This window comes from Poecile atricapillus, chromosome Z (genome assembly GCF_030490865.1).
Source record: "Poecile atricapillus isolate bPoeAtr1 chromosome Z, bPoeAtr1.hap1, whole genome shotgun sequence".
Classification (NCBI taxonomy): domain Eukaryota; kingdom Metazoa; phylum Chordata; class Aves; order Passeriformes; family Paridae; genus Poecile; species Poecile atricapillus.
In genome coordinates, this window is record NC_081289.1 from 44,917,541 (window position 1) to 44,940,017 (window position 22,477).

General features: G+C 38.5%; 1 protein-coding gene across 1 annotated transcript in view; it reads right to left on the reverse strand.

The window, feature by feature from the left end:
- The window catches only part of LOC131592831 (monocarboxylate transporter 2-like), a 79,514-nt gene extending 57,595 nt beyond the window's left edge, over nucleotides 1-21,919 (reverse strand). Inside the window, exon 1 of the mRNA XM_058864635.1 lies at nucleotides 21,637-21,919. The gene's annotated coding sequence lies outside the window, so the exon portion shown is untranslated. The remainder of the gene's footprint in view (nucleotides 1-21,636) is intronic.
- Nucleotides 21,920-22,477: the final 558 nt, after the last annotated feature.

Here is a 22,477-nt window from a genome sequence, read left to right on the forward strand (position 1 = left end):
GTCAGGCTGATCTCATAAAAAGGAGGGGTATGTACAGGACAGCTGGCCAGCAACAGATGGCAATATGCTGTTCCATCTCACAGGTTGGTTGAGTTCCTGTTGCAGCACATGCTGGCCAGAAGGAATTCTAATTCTAATGCAGCACTGGTCTTCCTAAGGAGGCCTGGCTTTAAGCCACAGTCAAGCCCTAGAGTTCAACTAACTTCTTATATTGTCTATCAGCTCCTTAAACAGTTCAGTCATTTACAGTTCAAAACTGGTGTTTGTGTTGAGAGTTAAGTAGTCAGTTCTCTTAATTCTTTTTGTTTGTTTAAGGTGAAAGGTTTTATGAGCAGAACTTGATATAACTGCTGACAGTTTAAAACTTTTTCCCCTTGAAGAAGAAAATTATTTAATTCTCTAATCACATGATAGATGTAAAAAGGTCATCATCAGTTGCAGACACCCCAAGGATTATTGGTTTTGCTCATTCTGCTTTATGGTAACATTAGCTTTGACCACCAATTGACTTCTAAAATAGTTAAGCTGCATTAAAATTAGACTGTTATTGCAATTTACAAGGTAATTGATTTATCTTTTATGCATTCTCTTAGCTTTGTTAGACACCAATAATTTAATTTTGTCCTTTTGATATTTTAAATTAAATATAACTTGAAAACAAAAAAGTAAAACTCAGTTGAAAACTTAGAGAAAAAGAAATTAAGATACCAGTTCATTCTGACCTTCTGAATGGAATGAAATTAATAAAGGAAACATTCATGCCACTTCTCATTATCAAGGTGTCTGGAAACAACTGTAAGGAACTCATTCCACTGTGCAAACTCACCCTGACCCAACTAGTCATTGTGTGTCGATGTAAACAATTATCATCTCATCTCCTCATCTCCTAAAAAGAGATACTGTTGTGGATAAGGTTATCTATACCATAAAAGTCAGTCTTCAATTGCAGTGCTAGATCCACACCAGGGGTTAAGTTACAAGACACTAATATAAACTAATAGAAAAGCAGGTTAAAGGGGATTACAAAATAGGATTTGGCTGAGAAGTATTGCTTTTTTGCATTATCAACAGAGGTGCTGCATACAAAGAGGGTACAACAAGACACCTTGAGCTCATGCTTCACAGATGATTAGAATTTCTATGCAAACAATGCCTGTACAATTCTATACATATGCATAAGTGTTCAAAAGGATAATTTTTTCCTTTTCTTTTTTCAAAAGGATTTCAAGTAAAAATTGTAACATATTAACAGTGATGTACAAACACAACTCTGTAATAAATTATTTTTAAGCACACAAATTACAAATTAGAAAAATTGAAATGATCTAATATTCATTAAATACCATTTCTGTATTATGTAATTCCTTTCTTTTAAACTGAAAGATCAGTTCACAGAAATACATATACAGTCTGACATTTTGAAATGCCTCATGACTTCAAAGAATATCTGCCTAAGAACAAGAATCAATGTTTTACAGTTTCCTCCTCATTATCAACAAGTATTTCAGTATTCAAACTAAGGGAGCAGTTCTTGTGAACACTTACAGCATTTCAGTACTTGAGCATATTCCTATTCGACCCCACAGCAATATATTTCACTCTGATGAGCTTTAAAGAGAGTTTTGATGAAAAAGACCCATAACTTTGCATAATATGCTCTACAAAAAAAAGCACCTAGACACTCTGAGGACTCACACAAATAAAATTAACATTCAGTCTAAATGTTTAAAAATATGAACCTTAACCAAATGCAGAAAGCTAGAATTGAGTTTACCTCACTCTCTAAGCCACTAATCTGTCCTTACCACAAAACAGAAGATTAATATGATATAGTTCTACTCAGAAAAAGAAGCTGAACTTGCTGAATGAAATGCTGCTAATTTAATGTTTTCTCTCTTTCTGCAACCTCAGAGCCAACCCTATTCCTTTTTATGATCTCTCTGCTCTTAAATTTGAGACCTACAGAGCACTACCAACTTATCAACTGTCAAATATTTTAAAATTATTATTAAGAGTTAGAATTATTCTAACCTATTATTTTCTCTCATTTCTTCACACAGATATTACTGCTACTGTTTTACACCCATGAGCTAAAATATTAATGTAAATGACAAATCATGTATCAGAGTTCAAAATCTAAGGTGAAAGGACAAATACAAGTATACATGCATAATTTCCATAATTCATATAATTGGTGCATATAGTATATAGAGCCTTTGTATCAGCAGACATCATACCATAATGCATTAGTTATGATCTACTGTTGCTAAACATATAATATTAATTTGCTGCAGTATAATGAAAGAATAAAAATTTAAATGCATATCTGAAGATGGAGATAGTGGAGTGTTTTGTCAGTTTTAAGGATCTTTAGAACCAAACATCACAGATGGCAATTTTATCTGAGGTTGATGACCACTTCCATTTGTCATCTCCTAGAAGTTGATTCCATCAGTTTTGTACTGTTGTGAATCACCAGATGGCACTTCTCCCCGCTCTTAAGACTTACCCCCTGAGCATGTAGGAGTTAGATCTGGAACAAACATTTTCAGCTGAACTGAGATGCTGTATACATGTTGAGATCCTTACCAGTAAAGAAGCACTTCTCTTGTTTCAATCCCTTTCCTTAACTGAAAATATTCTTTCTCAAATTAGTTGCTGTAGACAAGCTATGTCTACAGAAATGGAAAAAAAAGTATTAAACTCCCCCCCCCCCCCTCCCCACACACTTTTGTCAACACATATGCACTGCCCTGCCCAGAGACATTTTTCAAACAATTCTTTCACATTCTCCACATATTTAAAGCTGCACTTCTAGCTTGAATAAAACAATATTGACGAAACAAAATAAAACTGTGTTGAAAAATTTGTCCATTTCTAAGCAGCATTGTAATTTCACAGCTTCTATTCTGGTTAAGTTCTTCAAATAATTTCTCTCTCTTTTTTGCATGTACAGTCCACAGGAGGAAAAAAACTCAGAAAATATGCAGTCATGCCAAGAGCTCTCAGTGAAGTATAACCATGATTTATTATCATCACATACTAATGGAGTATCACAGTGGAAACACCATAAAGCAATGTTCAAACATCAGGCAGTGATTGTTTTATAATGTCTGTAACTACACTGTACACACATCTTTCACTCTTCTCCTGCTTTCCTCTGTTACACGGATCAAGCACAATGCTTCCTTTTCTCTGGGACTCTGGGGAGAAGAGTCAGGCTGATTTGGATTTTTCCCCCCCACGCAATTTCTTTCCTTCTTGTAGCTGTTTAAGTGGATAGGGAATTGTACTAGTAAATAAATTTTGTGTAAAAATCTGACAAAAGCTCAGGTTTTTAGGAGACAAGTTAAAAGGAATTTTCTTAATATTGAAACTTCACTAAGGTTGCATACAGCATTGTGAAAAATCATTTGTTCAAGCATGACTCCTTTTCGTAAGGACTTGGGGACCTCTCTACTATTACCCTGTCAGAATACCTTTCTGTTATCTCCTGGTTTTGCTAAGTCAAGGCAATATTTTTAGTGTTGGAGTGCTACAGTACATCAGTTCTACATGAGAGTGGGACTTTGAGAATATACACTGAAGTCGCAGCCACTGGTGAAAAACAAAATATTACTTCATTTTCAATCTTCCAATGATTTTTAGAAACAATTTATAAATAGTATTTCACATAGAATTATTAAGAATCATATTATAAGCAAACACAAATGAAAAAAAATAAAGGTATAAAAAAAGTCTGAGGACTCCATTTTTCTTTTCTAGAATTTGACCCACTTAAGTCCTAGTGTGTGATAAGCCTCTACAATGCTTCTGACGTCAGAAGAGTTGTAAAGATGACAGCCAAAATTCTGGCCTCTAAGCCACCAGCTTACTCCGGTGAAAACAAAGACAACTTTAAACTCAGTTTTGAGATCAGTAAACAAAGATTTAGACCTTTAAGCTTTGATAACAAGGATGACAAAAACAGCCCCAAAAATCATCAGGTTATCTCCATGAAATAAACTCAGCAAACTTTTCTTCAAAATTATGTATAATCAACCATTCTAAAACTGCTCATGGACTATTTGCAAAACTGTTTAGGTTGCCGGGAGATTGCTGAGTGGTTGTTATAATGAAAAAAAAAAACTAATTGGAAATTACTTTTGCACTTCATTCTAAGGAATCTAGTAATTTTTAAGTTCCTATATCCAAAATGAGGCATAGGACACAGAGTTCTGACATTGCAAAAGACTGAAACAGAGTTACTCATGTCAGTAAATACACCCCCATATTGTTTGCTTTAAAGCAACCCCTCAATCTTTATTATAAAAATCTCTGGTGTTGCAAAAGAACTGTCTGTGTAAGCACTCAGCGAGGAGATGAATAACCGTCATTCCAACACTTGGTTTCATGCAGGGGGATTATGTTATTGCTTCCCTCCCAAATCCTTATGAAAATAAGATGTTTATCATGAAGACTTGTCTTGTAAGTAAAATTGAGTTTGCATTGATAAATTAGTCTTCCTATGTGACCTGAGCTACACTGATGCTTCCCCTTTTTTTAAGTTTCTCTTTGGAAGACTTATCTTTGAAGTCTTTATTTTCTCAGAAATGTTGGCAATCTATATGAACAAAATATGTCCATGAAATCCATAGAGTTTGGTTAGACTGGGAATTGTCACCATTCAGTGGTTAAACCTTGTTATAACTTTTCAGGACTAGACAGAGTATAAGACTATCACTTCTTTGAAGTGCTTCACACTGTTTTGTCAATACCTGTTAGATAATCATTAAAACGCCAACAGCAAATATTGTGCAACATGTGCTGGTGCACTGACTTGTCTTGCATTTAATTAGTGAATTAGTTTTGCATGGATTACCACAGTAATCTACCTATTGCTACTAAATAAAGCTAAAAGGAAATAGCAAAACAGCACATTACCTGGCAGAGAGCTGCTGTCCAAGACAATAATCGGAACTTGAGAGATACAGAGCCTTTGTTCAGTTTGAACATTTAAAGACTCTTTGGAGACCTGATTGGCTGATTATTGCACATGATGTTTGGATAGTTTATTTTGTGTGACCAATTGCCAAACCAAAAAGCATCTCAAATTACTGAGGTGCAAGAGGTTATAGTGAAGCTCAACATTCAGAACACAATCCCACAGAAGGACATCCTTAGTTTATTAACATTCCATCACTTGTTTAGGATTTCCTTCACAGCTTCTTTGTCTGACATGCAGGATTTTTCCTTAACAGCTTCGTTCTGTTTCAGAATTCTATTTAGATGCTATATATAGCCTTTAAAATGAGTGCTAATGTCTGAAGAAACCTGAACATGGTTTGTGTCTAATGTTCAGCATATATGGTGAAGCTGGCTGGAAAACTGCCTTTTATAACACACACTAAGTTAAGATCAACATTAATATTATTTTGTTCAAAGAATAAAAAGTGTAATAAAAATGCTCTAAAGATCATCAGTAAAAGCTTAAAAGGAAAATTAGAGGCACTTAATGGAACTATCATGTTGCAAAAGTCCAATTATTTCTCATTTGGACAAAATTGTCCAGCAATTAACAGTAAGTGTGCAATTAACTTAGATGTTTTTAGACTGCTCAATTAACAGTGGAAGTATAAAATACTGCAATAAGGCTTTATAGACTAATTAGAAACTTTGTATTAATAAGCAATGTTAGCCATGACAATATTTAAAAGCTGTGTTTTGCTGGAGATAACGCAGAATTTGCTGTACAGCTCCAAAAATTATTTTCCATTATTTCTTAAATTTAAAAAACACCTCACTATTTTTGTATAGGAAAAAAAATGGAATCATCTGCAGAACTGATGAAAGAATAAATAAATATATTAGAAGGTAGGTTGCACTTAAGACCAGATCATACCTTCACTCAAAAACTCTGAGCAAAACGCTTTTCAAAGTTCAGATCAAAAGCCTTTTCTTTTTAAATGCAAAAGTGTTCTTAATTATTTTGCTGGAAAACCAGGCAACAAGGTGTGTATGTCCTCACAACTGTTATTTTTTTATCAGGCTCACGCACCATACTTGCCTTGACCCAAAAAATGCTGGAAAGGATGAAGCTGCCTGGCCAAAAGAAACAGAAAAATATTGTGATGACTCAGGTGGAAAAAAAAATAAATTAAACTTTCTCTTGTCCTAGATATTCATTAAGCAACAGATATTAAAGCCTCAAAGCTCTTAGAAGTGCTTTGTTTGAATATCTGGCGGTCTCTGGGAAAGATTTTATGGGCAAACTGCTGTTACTTTCACTGCCCACCACTTTGAATGTTCATAGGCAAGAAAGAAATTCTCAAAATAAATTTCTTAATTTATCTGAAAATAATTATGCTAATGATGATCTGCATTTCCAGGATGTGTGGCAATCTCACATGAAAAGTGAAATGAGGTCTAGAATTACTGAAAGCTAACTCAATAGGAGACCTGCTTAAAGAAAAAGACCAGACTAATCATGAGAAAGTATTATCATTTAATTGATCTCTGTATTGTCTAAAACTTTAATTTGAATCTGAAACAGTTCTTTCAGGAAGAATGAAACGTACTGGAGATAATACATGGCAGTGATAGGTGAGCCTCTAATGCCAAACTGTGAGGAGGATACTTGCAAGGGTTGTTCAGCACTGAGGACACAGCAGGAAGGGAACATGTTTGCTGACACAAGCACACAAGAAGAGGACGACAAAAGAAGTAAACATGGGTTGCTGAACTCTGACAAAGACCCTGCAGTAACAATACCACATTTCCTATAATTGGAGCGAAGTAGGAAGGGAGGCATTGTTACTGCTGGACACCTTCTATTACATTTTGACAACTTGTGTTTAGTCCCGGGTACAGCTTCTCACTTGTGTCAGCAAAGCTGCTCTCCCCCACTGTGCCCTTTGGCGGCAGGCTCTTCCTTCCACAGGAAGGATCCCCTTCCCACCCCAGGCAGGGGAAGAGAAAATCACCTCTGGCCCCAAGATTTCTGTACCCATGAGAAACAGCCACAGAAAGAAGGACTAACAGCAGGTACCACTGCTGGTCTCCAGGGATGTTGACCACAAAGTCCACACAAGCAAGCACAGCACAGCACCAAGTTGGCATCTTGGTGGGGGACCACAGCCACCTTTTGTCCACTGACTTCTGAAAGCAACGAGGACTAAAGTCTGTGTTTATCCTGTGCCTCAGCTTCTTAAATTCAGGGAACTGAACATGAGGTAGCAAGTCAGAAGTAGCACTAAAGTTTACTTCTAAGTGGCAGAGCTAATTGGCATGGGCATGCTAGTGTCAGACAGCTGGCCTGCAGTCCACCCTCAGCTTGAACTTGACAAAAACAAAAGTTAATACAGTCTTGGACCATTGTCTGTATAAAACTACATCAATACCAAGAGGGCTATTACTCAACTCACCATATGAAATTGTATCTAACAGTGTATTTTGTGAATACAGTAGAGTTTTACATATAATATGAATCCAGCTACTGGAGAGCTCCTCTGAGAAGGGTGCCTAGAGTTGGTTCAGTTATTGCACCTTGCTGCCCCTTCACACATATATTAAATGTAACATATATTAAATGTAACTATTCTTCCCTGGAAGAGAGCCAGACCTCAAAGGAGAATTTCTTTTGGGATCATAAGATTAAACTGAAACTTAATAAGATTAAACTGAAAACTTTTGGGACCATAAGATTACACTGAAACTTAAAATTGAAGTAAACTCATCATTAAGCGCATTTAGTCTGGCTGCTGATGTGAACTTCAGCTCAGGTATTCTACACACTAACTAACTAACATCTGCCTCACTACTTTTTAGTAATAGAAACTTGAAAAGAAATAATCTTTGCTGCATATGGCTGAGTGCTACCTTTAATACTGCAGCACAATTTTTCCTTCTGTCTCAGTCCAAGCCTTCTTGAAAGAATGACCTGTGTTAGGAGTGACAATAATACATAAAGCTATACAGCAGCTTGTTCTAATAATGGATATTTGGTCACAATTGGTTTTCTTTTGGTGAGAATTTTTACTTTGTTTTTTATAACTCCCTGCAAGACCTAAGGTACTGGGTGATAACCTTCTTTTCTCCTACTAGTATACACACTAGATTTACACATTTCAGAGAAGATTTAAGCTTGTGATACAGATCTGTAAGATATTCTTTGACTTACACATAATTTGACTTATTCTCATTTAAGAGAGCAATCCTTCACATTATTTTGACATTAAGAGTGCTGACATCTGCATGTGATCTGGATATGTAGGTTTTACTTATAATCAGTGGGCAGAAACAAAGCTCTGGGACATCTCTCCCTGACCTGTTTTAGACACGTAAGCTATAAGGAAATGTTATGTGGCCTACAAGTGCCTATATCTCTCCATTATTTAAAGTACATCTGGAAAAGTCATTCAATTACAGGTGCATATGCAACTGAAGTCTGTGTTTGGATGATTCCAGCCCTACGTATAAAGTTGTAATAGAGTTTCTTGGTATTGCAATGCACTGAAAATAATGACCCACTCCCTTCTTCCAGTTCAGTGTTTTTAAATCTTAAGTGTTTTGGCATAGGTAGGACAAGGGTTATCCTGTTGCTTTATTCAGCTCTTACAAAATAAGAAAGTAAAAAGTGTATGCTTTAGATTCTAAAAATGTTCTTTCCATCTTCTCTGGAACTGATCCACAGCTGAACAGCAGGATGTTGAAATCTGAAATTCTGCAATCTTTTCTGTACTGTTGAGAAAAATATGTCCAGTTTAGCTGAGTATTGCATCTCTGAAAAGCATGTGCTGCAAGACCTGTATTTTGTCTCTGTGTTTGTAAAATGTGCAACTCTGTTGCATCACAAACATTTTTGTGGTTGCCATGGCTTCATAGCAGAAAATTTATGGAAAGTGCAGACAAACCATCTTGTGCTTTGCATACCGCATACAACTATTTTTTTTGAAAGTAAATCTTGAAGTCAAGTTTTATACAAAAAAGCGTAAGAAAGAATACCACTGCCAAGTCAAATAAAATAGTGACAAATTGCATATGTGCAATTTTAATTGACAATTTACTCAATTAAGTCACTGGATAAACCACTCAATTAAAACTTGAAACAATGTTCAACGCCTTACAGAACAACATAGAGGACAGCTTACCTTATGTAAAGGCTGGACACTTGCCCAGATCTGCAGAAGTGGAGGCATCATTTTTAGAGCCAATTTTTGACTGCACTGATTAAATTGCTAACAAGACATCAATTTTTATAATGCATACATACTTTGTCTCATATTTTTGTGAAATTTTGTGAGACTGTATTTCATAATATCTGAATATGTGGCATTCTATAGTTCTATAAAAGTACCTGGCAGTAAATACAATTTCTTCCAAATGTGAAATAGAGAATTAGATTTGATTCAGGCAACAAAATAGCTAGGGCAGTCTGTTATGATACCAAATATGCATCAGGGACTGCTCAAAACTCAAAAAAAAACCCAGTAACTGTTCAAGATACTGCCAAAACCTTTTTGAATAAGCCCAAGAATTCCATAGCAGATCCCTTTCCAGAGGGAAAAAAAAATAAAAAATAAAAAATGTTAATTTAAAAACTGCTCTCTGTGAATTATTTGAAAAGTATTGTAATGCAGCCTGAAGTTTTGTTGGCTTAGATAACTGCAGATACACAAGAGCTTGAGTAATTAGACATGCCATAGGGTGTGCCAGTACACAAGTTTGCGTGTGTTAGGTATGAAAGAAATACAAACCTGAAAGGTATGTTGCCGGTCATATTGCCCAACATCCCAGCTTTTGGGTTGCTTCTTGCCTATTTCTGTGCAAGCATTCTTTATCACTGGGTAGACTCAAAGGATATTAAGGAGTGAAGAGAGAATACCATCAGGAACCACGAATGGAGAAGAGCAGGACAAGACCTGCTGTAGCTGAGCAATGTGAAATGGATTTTCTCATCTGTCAACGTGGCAGTAACTCTTACCTCCTGTACACCACCCTTTAGAATGAGCCAGACACACTGAAGGGTTAAAAACCCCCTGTGCACAAGTCACAAACACAGAGGTTAAAGAGAAGTAAAGAAGCGGTTTCCTTCTCTCCAAGCAGGACACTAACGCTCATTGCAATGGTTCTGTAGTGAGAGCGCTCCCTCACCGGCCCCTTAGTCTGCCAGCCCTCTCCACCTGCAGACACCACTTCAGACTGCTCCACAGATTGCCCACTGCCCTCCCTCCACTCTTCCTCCCTAATCCCCCAGCTTCACCCAGCTGTCTCACCCCTCCTTGCTCTAGTAACTCAAAAACATGCCAGCATACAAAGTCCAAGGTAAGGAAAAGCTACTCCACAAATAACTTACAGCTTCTTCTTCACAAAACTGGTATTTTAGGTTTCCTCTGGTTCCTTGATTTCCCTTCAGTTGTCCTCACTATCTTGTATTTAAATGTATCTGTATAAATGCATAGATAATCATACGCAAAATAAAAGGATTAAATACTTAAGAAGTAACTTTCAAGGCTACGCTGTCAGGGCAGAGTTTAGCTGTGATTATTTGAGTATCACCTTCTGCCTTAAATAAAGAAGCATGAACTTAGCCACTAACATTCTTGCTTTTTTAAAGCACTGCAGTAGGTCATGACGACCAAATATATTCAAGTCATTAATACATGATGGTAATTTTCCTCCGTTGCTCAGATAATTTTAGATGCTTATACAAAATCCATTTCTTTACCCTTTAAAACTTATTTGTGGGCAAGTATTCTTTTTAGAGTGTTATTCTTTTTCTAGTCAGATCAGATAAAGTATGCGAGCCTAATTCAGTGGAACTGAGTGTGTGCTTGAGATTGAGTACTAGAAATTAAAGGGTGTTTTTCAGAGGGGAGAAGATGCTGTGGAGACACTGCAAAATAAAAGTGAGAAGTATAATGAGCTTGAATGCAATATTACTATTGCTTTTACTAGCAATAATTTTACTAGCAATTAATTTTTAATGGTATACATCTTTTGAAAGCTAGTACCTCTTACTTCTAACTTAGCAATCTTTGCACAATTATGATGTTGAGAAAAAAATACTTGTTTCTCACCTGTAAGAAAATGCAAGATGTTCTTGAGCTTGAAAGTTTATGATTTATGTACAGATATATAACTTGCTAAAAATGTACTATATTTGTTGAAGGTTCACTCAGATTTTCATCTGGATTTGGACCATGATTAAGAGTGGCATTTAAAACAAGTAAGCAATAAATGTAGGTATATGCTATAGTGGGAAAATGACAACTGTGCTTGGGTATATACTACTTAAACAGACAAGCATAGTGATACAAAGATTCAGCAATTGACAAAGGAATTTTGTTTAAAGACAAGAAGAATATGCAACCCAAACTGATTAAAGGGTGTAGTATAATATATTTCTACTTTGCCTTGAAGGGCAGCTAAAAGTTTTTACCCCTGCAGGATCAGCTCTTGACTGTAGCATCTACAAAGCTAAAGCAGATTTTTTTACAGGTAAAAATCCACACAAATCATGCCTACTGAGGGTCCTCAGAAGACAGAAACATTTTATGCAACTCCTAGCATGTCTGAGAACTGCAACAACAGAGCACCTTCTCCTTACAGCTCACTTTTCTTTTCTTTTTCTGCGCTCTGGACTAATCAGTTAGTCCTGAGTAGGTCTATTTGAGATAAATACAACATTTTTCGCTGCCACAGGTGAAATTTGCAGATGACTGTACAGTCTCACTGTAGCTCTACAGCAGCATGTTATTTTAGAGATGGTAACCTTAGTCGTAACACAAACCACCTCCCAAAGGCCAGCCCAATGTCCACAGCAGAACTGCTCCATTTAATCTTTTTATGCTGCTGCATTTAGGATGGAAATTAAAGGCAGTGCTTTGACAACCTCCACTTTGAGGCACAGTGGGATTTTTGGGTAGCTCATACTGCCATGGCTTTCCTCAAAAGCAGAGCAGTGAGTTGCTGGACTGCCAAGAATTAAAGCCCAGTAGCTGATATTAACTATGATGTACCCTTCCTTCCTTCTTCCTATATCTTCAAGACTTTGTGTCTTTTCACTGCTGTCACCAACCTTTCTACTCCTGCTTAAGGAATCACTGCAACACCCTCTGCATATTAGCAGTTCTCTGAAAGATAAAAAAAAAAAATTAGAAACCATCTTGGATATGCTTTTCTCTCTTTAGGACAAGAGTCTCTTATGGTTCTTGTTTGCAGTACAAAGTAGGCAGCCCACTTCTATCCTCAGCAGGGCCCAGATAAGCAGTTCTACCAAACAAAGAAACAAATAGGGATTCCCTCTGTCAAAATCACAGAAGCAGAATAAAATGCGCCTGGGAGCATGAGTTCAACCAAATATAAAAGGTTCTGTGCTCAGTGGGATTTGGTTAAATAAATCAGGTCCAAACTTTTAGGAACACAAACACTTACCATTCCCTTCTCAATGGGGTAATAGAAACAAACACACCAAGTTAATGAAAGCAGCAGGGATTGACCAAACAGTCCAAAATCCCCTTTGGAGCAGTGCGAACAGCTATGAAGCAAACAGCCTTAGCCTCTTGGCACAGGAAAACAGCACCTGCTCTGCTTTGGCTGGATCACTAAAAACTTCCTTGATTACAGAAGTCCTCCATTCTAGAATGAGGAGCTAAACTTAGTATTAATTGCCAACTAAAAATTCATCCATTCAGTTCTGACATCACATGCCACGTCAAAGTACAGGCACTGAAATTTCTCCCCCAGGCATTTGATTCTGTTGTTTTCGTAGCTGGTCCAAATCCTGCATCTCCTCACACTCCTGTACTGCCAATATCACCCATCACCCACTACTACTCCTTCTATGCACCTGGTCATAGAACTGCTCCAAAGAGGTCAAAAGGATCATGTGGAAAACACATACACATGTATATATGGTATTTATGGCTGCTTACTACAGGCTGTAAATAACATACTGCAACACTAGAATTTACCAAAACATCAAAGCAGTATAATTGCACCCTTCCAGGGCTTTCTTCATTTCCCCACTTCATCTCCTAGTATGCACCATGTTGCATATTTCTTCCTATTTTCGCATCACCTTATGTATTTGTATACATACAATTATTACTATAGGAAAACTGTCTACTCACTTATGTAAATTTAGCTGCCATATTGAGAAGTAAATGCTTCCTTCAGACTACACCAGAATGCAAGATTCTCTGCATATAAAACAGCTATAACTGCTGTTCAAAGGACTTATAAAAAAGGGAGCATAACATACAGTTATAACTTCCGTTTTCATCCAGTACATGTTCATTAGTAGATTTAAAAGTAGGATTTAAGCTTCAGTTATTAAGAGATAACAACCTACTTACCCAGGATCCACTAACACAGAAATTAGACAGCCTAATTTAGGTAGCTAATTTAGGTGTAACAAGAATATAGTCCTGCGTTAAAAAATTGTTTTATTTATACATTTGGGATAAAACTAATAAATGGGGGACAAGAAAAAAAAAATTGAGAAGAAATTTGTAACTACTTTACTAAAGTTAAAAACATATCCGGGATACTTAATAAAACATATAATTAAGTGCAACTGAACTATCATTTTAAGTATAATAATTCAAAAGTAAGTTTGGATATGACAACTACATAGCTTTGCTAATGTTTCAGGAAATACTTTCAAGAAAAAAAAATCATGGCCTCATAGCTAAAATACGTTTTCATTGAGAACAATACATTAAAGTCAACATTTTACATATACAATATTTCAGCAATGCTGAAGTGTGTCCAGAACTGCAAGCTCATTATCCAATTAAGCAACAACATCTTGTTTCATTAACACCTGTCTGTGCTATTACACTCAAAAGAAGAATCTATTTTAATTGTGGGAAGGACAGGCTTTTGTATCCTATTATGATACCATTCATCAACAACAAAAACCTTCCTATGGCTTACAATTAGAATAAAGAGAACAAAAAAGCAAACGCCAATATTTTCTCTATTCCTTTCTCAAAAAAAAATTAAAATCAGAAGACAACTAAAACTAGCTCTGACTGAATACATGACACTGAGATGTTATTCCACTTCTGCTAGGCTGAAGATATCTGCCTCTGTGAAACTCCTCAAAACAGTATTTCCTCAGGTTAATGTGTTCTCCCATCTACCCTGTTTTTACCTCCTAATGTGTCATTCTTCAAAGGCTACATTTTTTCTGTACCCTACACTTGAGAGACAGAATTAAAAACAATAGCAATAAAGAAAGCAAACATTTGTAACTCTAAATATTAAAAACAGCATGGTAAAACATCAATACTGGTAGCTATGGAGGAGCATCCTCTGTATCATATGAAAGGCATCCTACAAGTGACAACTGCCACTCACAGTTTAAAGTGGAAAACCCAGTATGCTAGTAGGGTGAGCAGAGTAAAATATTAACTTGTATCTTAGTTTTCATTCTAATAAATGGGGAGAAAGACAAAGTTCTCACCAAAATAAAGATGGGAATGGCAGAGAAGATGGACATATTAAAGCCTGTATTTGGAAACAGAGACATCATTTTGGTAATCATTATGAGAAATAATTTCCATTTAACCTAACCAGGCAAGTCAAAGCAAGCGATCAAAAACACTAAATAATGGGGTCTTAAGAAGTGATCAAAGAGTCTCTTCAGCCACTACTACTACTGGGTGTAAACCATGAGTAATCCCCTATAACCCGGGGGATAACAGAAAGGGAGCTCAAGTGTGGACCTGCAGTCACAGAAAGAGAGGAAATGCCAATCAAGCAACACTGACATATTAATTGACTGAGAGAAATCACCACAGTGCCTTTAGGTGTCACTTAAAAATGCCCTTCCTGGATTTCTCTACCTCATGTGAGCATGGCCCTTATATTAATCAGCTTAAAAACCACTTTCATTATTTTCATGGAGCTAAAATTGAAACAGACCACAGGTCATGCAAGGCACTCATAACGTTCTAATGCTGGTAATGCTAAATTGAAATAATGCACCCCTATTTCCAGCATATCTACATATTACATACTACTTTTTGAATAACTTCATAATTAAAATGTGACAGAAAAACCTACTTTATGCCTCTAGCCAACATAATTATATCTGCACAAGAAAAAGGTAACAGGTTCTCTTTTTTCCTATTCTTCACAAATATAAAGCATACCTCGTAAATACAAGCTATTACGGCATATTTTTTTCTACCAATTTTATATATACATACAACCCAGAGGTCAAAAAATACAAAAGCTTTTTTTGTTCCTTGCTAAAATAGGTTGTTGTGGTTTCTAATCATGTGCTGTTGAGTCCCCTGATTCGCCTTTTATAGTGTTGGTGGGAAGAAGGGAAAGAGGCTGCCTAATGGAAGATAAGGAGTTAGGATCCCTGTGTGATAAAATGAGTAGAGATCTTACAAATTCCTCAGGGCAGAAAGGAATCCTTTAGATTAGCACTATGTACAAATTACTATAAAGTTGTACATTCTTAAAAGGGGCTGGTAATAGGATGATAGGCCCATTGCCGCCTTCAGCTCCCAGCAGTGATTCCCTTCCATAGTCTATTCAGCTCTCTCCACCTGCTCCCAGATGCAATCCCCTTGCTCAGCCTGCTTGAATTTTTGTCCTAGGCACACTTTCTTTTGTCTTTGAAACCAGTCTTCAGCTCCAGTTTAAAGTATATATCTCAACAACTTTCTACCATCAGCAGGAGGCACTGCTGAGAACACAGGGTCCACTGTCCTGATTCAGACCCAAATCCATCCCTGGCAGAGCATGCAAAAGCAATTAAATTCCAGAAAAGATCTGTTCAGTGGAAAATACACTCAGCAAAGGCTGAATTATCAAGGAATTTAGCACATAAAATTCCAATTGTTAAGAAATCAGACACTTACATTACCAAGGGGAGTTTATTTGCATCATTAAGTTGTTCTTTTCTTGGCTTCTTTTGAGAACCTGCCCTGAGGGCCATAGCAAAAATGCAAACTATAGGAGTTCAATCTAATAATGACAACTCCTATGGCATCTTAATTCAATAGCAGAAGTAATTGTTGAAATACCCCATATTTTTAGGTTCCAATTTCCATCTCTCAATAAGGTCAGCACAGAAAATCAGTTATGTCTCTCAGAAGCCAAATTGTTAAAGCTGGTAGTTTGAACACAGTCTTGCATCATATCAAAACTTCTTATCTTCGCCACCAAGTATTTATATTGTTATCCCAGAATTCTGAAAATACCACATAGAACCTAGTTTCTAATGGCTTAAAAAACAACTTTAATACAATTAATTACAAAAGCATATGCTGGAATTTAGTATATGCTCATTTCTCTGTCTGAAATACGAATCAAATACATTGCAGTAGGAACTAGCTATGTTAAAAAAAAATCAAATACACATTTTGCATATATGCTTTCGCCATTTTTGTCAGCACAAAAATGGGGATTTATTTTTGGTTTTTTTCTTCACATGTTTTTAGTACTTTAAAACAAATACTTGTTCTCAGTATTTCCTGATTTCAGAGCACACAAACTGAAAAGTAAAGCTCTGAAGGTGACACGATAAGGTTAAAACTCACACAACATACAAACTGAGATTTCTTTTTTTTTTTGTCTCTTTTTTGTTTGCACCATAGACTCTAAGGGTGCTGAAGTGCTGAGGGGCAAGTATGAATGCTAAAATCTTAATTAACCTATTTCTATGGGAAAAAAAAAAAAAAATCCTATCTTTTGGAATGATGTACTGCTGTTTTGTGACTGATTTTACCAATTTTGATTAAAACTGTAGACCATATGGAAGAGGCAACGTACCTCATTGCACTTTCCTTACCACCACTGCAGTGACAAAAATGCTGAAGTTTTTTGACGCCAAGCACATTTTGAACACCATTAACAACCCTTTGTTCTATGTGCTACCCCTAGGTGCCAAACTTGGGAGTGTTGCCAAGTTTGCTGATTCTGGGGCCACATGATGGAAGGGCACTACACAATGGTCATGCCTGAAGCTGCAACAGGAGTCTGCTTGCAGCTATGGGAAGATGAGAACATTTAAAATATATAAATAAGAAAAACGATGAAATACAGTCATTCCAAGTCATCTTCTGTGCAACATGCTTTGTGAACCTTGATCATCACCTACACATGAGTCTTCCATGGGAAAACCTTAAGACAAAAGTGAAATAACTACCAAGCTTGCTGTCAAAACAACTGGAAAGTGCTCTTTTGGGGGAGACAAATATTCATGCTGAAAAAAACAAACACTTCTTAAACAATCTTGTGTATTTGGGAAACATCTGTAGAGTTTTATGCTTTGACTGGTTTTTGCAGAGTTTCATACTGTCTTTATCTTTCTTAGTGACTATATGAAAATAATGTCAAATCCACCTATTCCAAAATATTCCAATTTCTACAATTTTTGGGCATCCTGTTGTTTGTAGACAGGCAACTTAAGAGTACAAGTTTCCTAAAGTCTAAAGTTTGTAGCAAATTTTATATGATTTATAATATTTTCCAAAGCACTGCATTCTTGTTGGGTGGAACTGAAATACATTCAATAGCTAACATTCAATGATCATGACACCAAGTTGAAAGAAAATGCATCAGCATTAAATTGTAAAAAAAACAAAAAACAAACCTGGCTTAAGTTTGTCCTCTAGTGCTCCCTGCCTTTATGAAATAATATTAGTTCCATTTCTTAAGATCTTAAATCTTACAACTACAAAGGAAAAGAGTATATTGTTATAAGGCTCAATTCTTTTCCATTATTTTCCTCCTTCACTTCTGGGAAGCTTTTAAAGTGGCCTAGTCATGTTCATATCCTTTTTGGAAATGTTTATTAATTTTTATCAGCTCTTCATGGAAACCTCTTCATTTGTATCAAACTCTTCATGTAAGTGTTTTAAGACAGAAAAGCACTGTTTCCCAAAAATATAAAATTAGCATGGAACTGGAAGCTTGACCTTGAAAATGTACAGATAAAGGAACTACTTCAAGACAGTACATAAACCAAAACTAAGATCTACAAAAGGAGCTGATGATGATGAATCTTCCTTCTCACCACCACCACCCGCCTCCCCTCAAAAAATACTATGAATTAAATCTTAAGATTGAAAAGATAAAAACAGAGAAATAAAGACTGTGACTCTTTCTAGTTCATCAGCTGCTGTGACCTAGTTAGATAAGCCTTTGCTCTTCAATAAGAGTTTAACAAGACTTTTTGATAATAAGACTGGGAAATAAAAAAAAAATATTGGATAGGTTGTAAAGCCAAATAGAGCTCTGCAGTCAGTGTGTCCAACATCTTCTACTCCTTAAGTCATAGAATATTGTCTCCTTACTCCTGTAGTCAAATTACTTTTGTTTGAATACCGCAAACTTTTCTTCAAACGTTCCAAAATTCACAAAAAAATTAGAGAAGCTGGAGCAACAGATCACAAATACATGCAAGTCAAGGAATGCAGGTCTGGACTGAGATGCGTATGTGGGACTCAGCCAGTTCCTCATATTCATTTGACACATAAAACAGTTGGTCAATGACATCACATTTTCCCATCTAACCTCCTCCCTGGTGCTGTGCAAACATTATGCCATATATATATTACACAAACAGACACAGAAACTGGTAACATTTTCTATCAATGATTTATAGCTATGACCTAACCACTTCAATAAAACTCAAAGATAATCACATTTTTGCAATTATACCAACCTTGAAACATAAAATTAATGTAACAACACAAATTATTTGCATGGCCCAAGAATCTTCCTCTTGATTCTCATACAAGAAAATTGATAGCTTAAATTCTGGCAAATGGTGTTAAGGGATACCATTTAATTGAGAATTATATTCAGACACCATCCTTGCTAAAGCAAACTTCTCAAGAAAAATGCAACTCTTCAAAAGCATCATGTGATTCTGCAATAGGAAATAAAATCAGCTAAGTCATAGCCTCTTTCCTTGAAATAAAATGGGTCTAATAACCATATTCACTGGAAATAAAGGCACCTCCCTATTGCAAAGAGGACAAGATAATTTACTTAATAAACAAAGGAAACTGAGAGGACTTTTTTCCTAAAATGAAGAAAAAATAAAAGCATTGAGTTCCAGGGAAAAAAAATGATCAAGAAATAAAAGTATGAACCACATCCAAGAAAGAAGACTAATGAAAGAAAAACAGTTTTAGAAAACACCAGCTTGTGATTCAAGAAATGTTTTTTTCTCTCCCTTAACTTGCCTGTCCATAAATTTAGGCTGCCCAAAGATCTCCTGTCTTGATAAAACCTGGATTCTAGAATAAAAATTCTGCCATAGCAAGAGTTGAATGAGCTTAAATACAATATACACTACAGAGAAATAACAATTGAAATTAGATTAAAGAGCCGTAAGGAAACTTTTAAAATATACTATTAACAATGTATTTATTTACAATGAAAATTGCTGGAAAATAATTCCTTCACTCCTTACTGCAGCTGCAGAGCCACAATATTAAACTACACTCTAGGCTTTTCTTGCTGTTGCTTTTTGTAATATTTCAAAGTCTCCCCCTTTACATGCAAAATACCTGTTCAAACCAGTGTATCACTGCACAATCCACAGAGTTTTCCTATCTTTAAAATGCGTGAATTTGGTTTTCCACCATCCATAAAGACCTTTCTTGAAGACCACAGTTTGTATTTAGGCTATTGTACATCTTCACCATAGAAATAAAATCAGGTTTTTTTCACTACCAAAATTATTTCAAGCTGCAATAAAATAAACACCATAACCTCCAGCCACCCCTCTGCCTATTCAAAATGATCAGCTGTTTTGCTTTGAAGCCACTTACAATGTAAACACTATCATGCAAACTAAGCTGGGCCCTTACAGATACATGAAGTTACAGTTCTGTAATGAATTGCACAAATAATAGAAACAACTGTAGTATAATCTCTTCTATAAATTTATTCCATCATGTAGAAAGAGTTCAGCACTCAGGCTCAAGTACACTATTCAAAGTTGGCAGACAATAATACAAGGAAAGAGAGAGCTGATTTAAAAATAAAAAGGTAATCACTTATGCATTATTCGCATATTTAATACTTGTACATAAAAGTACATATCACTGTTATTGAATTATTTGTCAGTTTCCTCCTTCTTTTAAATATAACTGTACGTCCCTGTCTCAATGACTAACTTTTCCATCATGATTCATCTAGACAGAGCTAAGGCTCTTGAGTTGTTGGCTCAGCTGGTGTGTGATTAAAGTGTATGGCCCCATTCCTGCAATGGAAGCCGCAAACACCTTTTCATTACTATTTGATCAGTAACCTGAGAACCACAGATGGGAACCACTATGGAAACATGAGCAATTATTATGGAGACCAACTAAACAAGAATGGGCATCTTCATGAGGCACCAGCTTTCTTTAGTTTCTCTCTTTTTTCCAAAAGAGCTTTCAACAATAATTTCAGCTCTTTTACTGAAAGCTCAGGCTGGCAGTGGAAAATACAGGTACCTGCAAATGTTTTTCTGCATTGTTTTGTTTTCCTATCGGCATAACTGGAAAAGCAGTGGAGAACTTGAATCTTGACATGTGTTCCTTGACCCTGCAGGACTGAAAGGTAATGTGCTTTCTCTGGAGTACACGGGGACACTTCGGTCTCTGAAATGGGAACAGGGTAACTTCTCAGTCTCTCCGAAGATTTACTGCCTTTTAGGGGCCACTTCAACATAGATGAACCCTGGATTGCTCCTTGCCAGGGAGACCACTCCCTTCAAGGACCGTGCGCTAGCAGAGGTCAAGTAAAGAGGACTGTTTCCGTGGCTCTGGTATTACTTACACCAGGACCTCTGTACACGACCATTAACTAAAGCCAGCAGCGTTTCGAGATAATAATGCAAGAGCTGTGGGAGCAGCCCAGAGCACGGAACTGCAGCTGGTATGGGGCAATAGTGGCTGCATCCAGATCCACCTTCTCCAAGGTCACCTCGACCACGGAGCTCCTTGCAGGCCCGCGTCTGATGACGGCAAGCGCGGCGGCACGATTTGTGCTCCGCTGCTCTCCGCCCACATTTCCCGGCGGAGCTGCCGGGGCGGGGGCCGCGGAGCGCGGCTGGGCTCGGGGCGGGCGCTGCCTCAGGCGCGGTGGCAGCCCCGAGCCCCGCGGGGATGCGCGCAGCGGCGCGGGGGCGGGATCGCGCTCGCTCCCCCCAGAGCTGCGGCCTCAGCCCGGCCCCGCCGCCCGCCTCCCTCCCTGCCCCTCTGTCAGAGCCGGCCGCCCGCGTGGCAGCGGGGCACGGCGGGGTGTGCGGCGTCTCCCTGCGGTGGCTGCTTTGGTACCGGGGGACGACAGCTGCGTCCCACGCGGTGTCCGTCCGTCCGTCCGTCCGTCCATCCGTCCGTCCATCCATCCATCCATCCATCCATCCATCCATCCATCCATCCATCCATCCATCCATCCATCCATCCATCCCTGCGTGGGCGGCGGCTCGTGTGTGTGTGTGACTGACAGTGAGGCGCGCACAGCGCGGGGGCAGCCGCTCGCACGCAGCCCGCCGGGGCCACGCCGGCGCGCCCCGGCTGCGGCAGCCACTTCTCCGTCCCCCGGAGCCCTCCCCGGTGGGGACAACCTCAGCGGCCTCGCTGCTCGTCCTCCTCCTCCTCCCTCCTGGCGGGTAGGTTACATTACCTGGTCTCTAGCTCGGACTGGATCTAATCCCGCCGCCGCCGCCGGCTCCTCTCCCGGCCGCGGGGGTGAGTGGGGGAATTAATTTATTTATTTTCCATGAGGTGTCCTCTGCAGCGCAGCAGCGGCGGGAGAGCCCGGGCCGGGCGGCAGGGAGGGAGGCCCGGGTGCTGCTGTCCCGGGGGTGCTGCCGGGGAGCGGCCGAGGCGCTTCAGCACCGGCGCGGGGGGGCGGGGGCTGCAGAGGAGACGCCTCCCGGGCTGCCCAACCCGGCTCCGCGGGGCTGGCGGGGGCGCGGCGCCCGGCCCGGGGAGAAGGGGATGGAGCCAGCGCCACCGCGGGAGGTGGGACAGGACGGGATGTACAGGGCTGGGGCGGGCGGGCAGCGCCGGGCCCCGCTCCCCTGGGGCCAGCAATGAGCGCTCCCCGCCCACCTGCCCGCCCCGCCGCGCCCGGCGACCCCTCACGCCGAGTTGCGGCCGGGGGACAGGAGGGCACCTCACTTCTGGCAGCGCGAAACGCCCCCGTCCCAGGCCGATCTCCTCCTCTTCAGCGCTGAGAGTGCCAAGTATTTCACACTAAGGGCAGCTTGCGCTCTCTGGTCCACCGAAAATCTAGAAAACGGTGTATCAGTCTCCTCGAGTTACGGGAAAAATAAAAACTAAATTAACCGAGTTCGTTTTGTGCTTAACGCAGGACCTTCTTCTGAAACAGGAACTGAAATTTGGCCAGTCAGCATCGAGTTGATGGTGAAAATCTTGGTCACATCAGCATTTGCCGCCTTTTCGTCTCCTTAAGAAAAAAAAAGTTATGAGAAGTATTTTTTACATATGATGAACATATT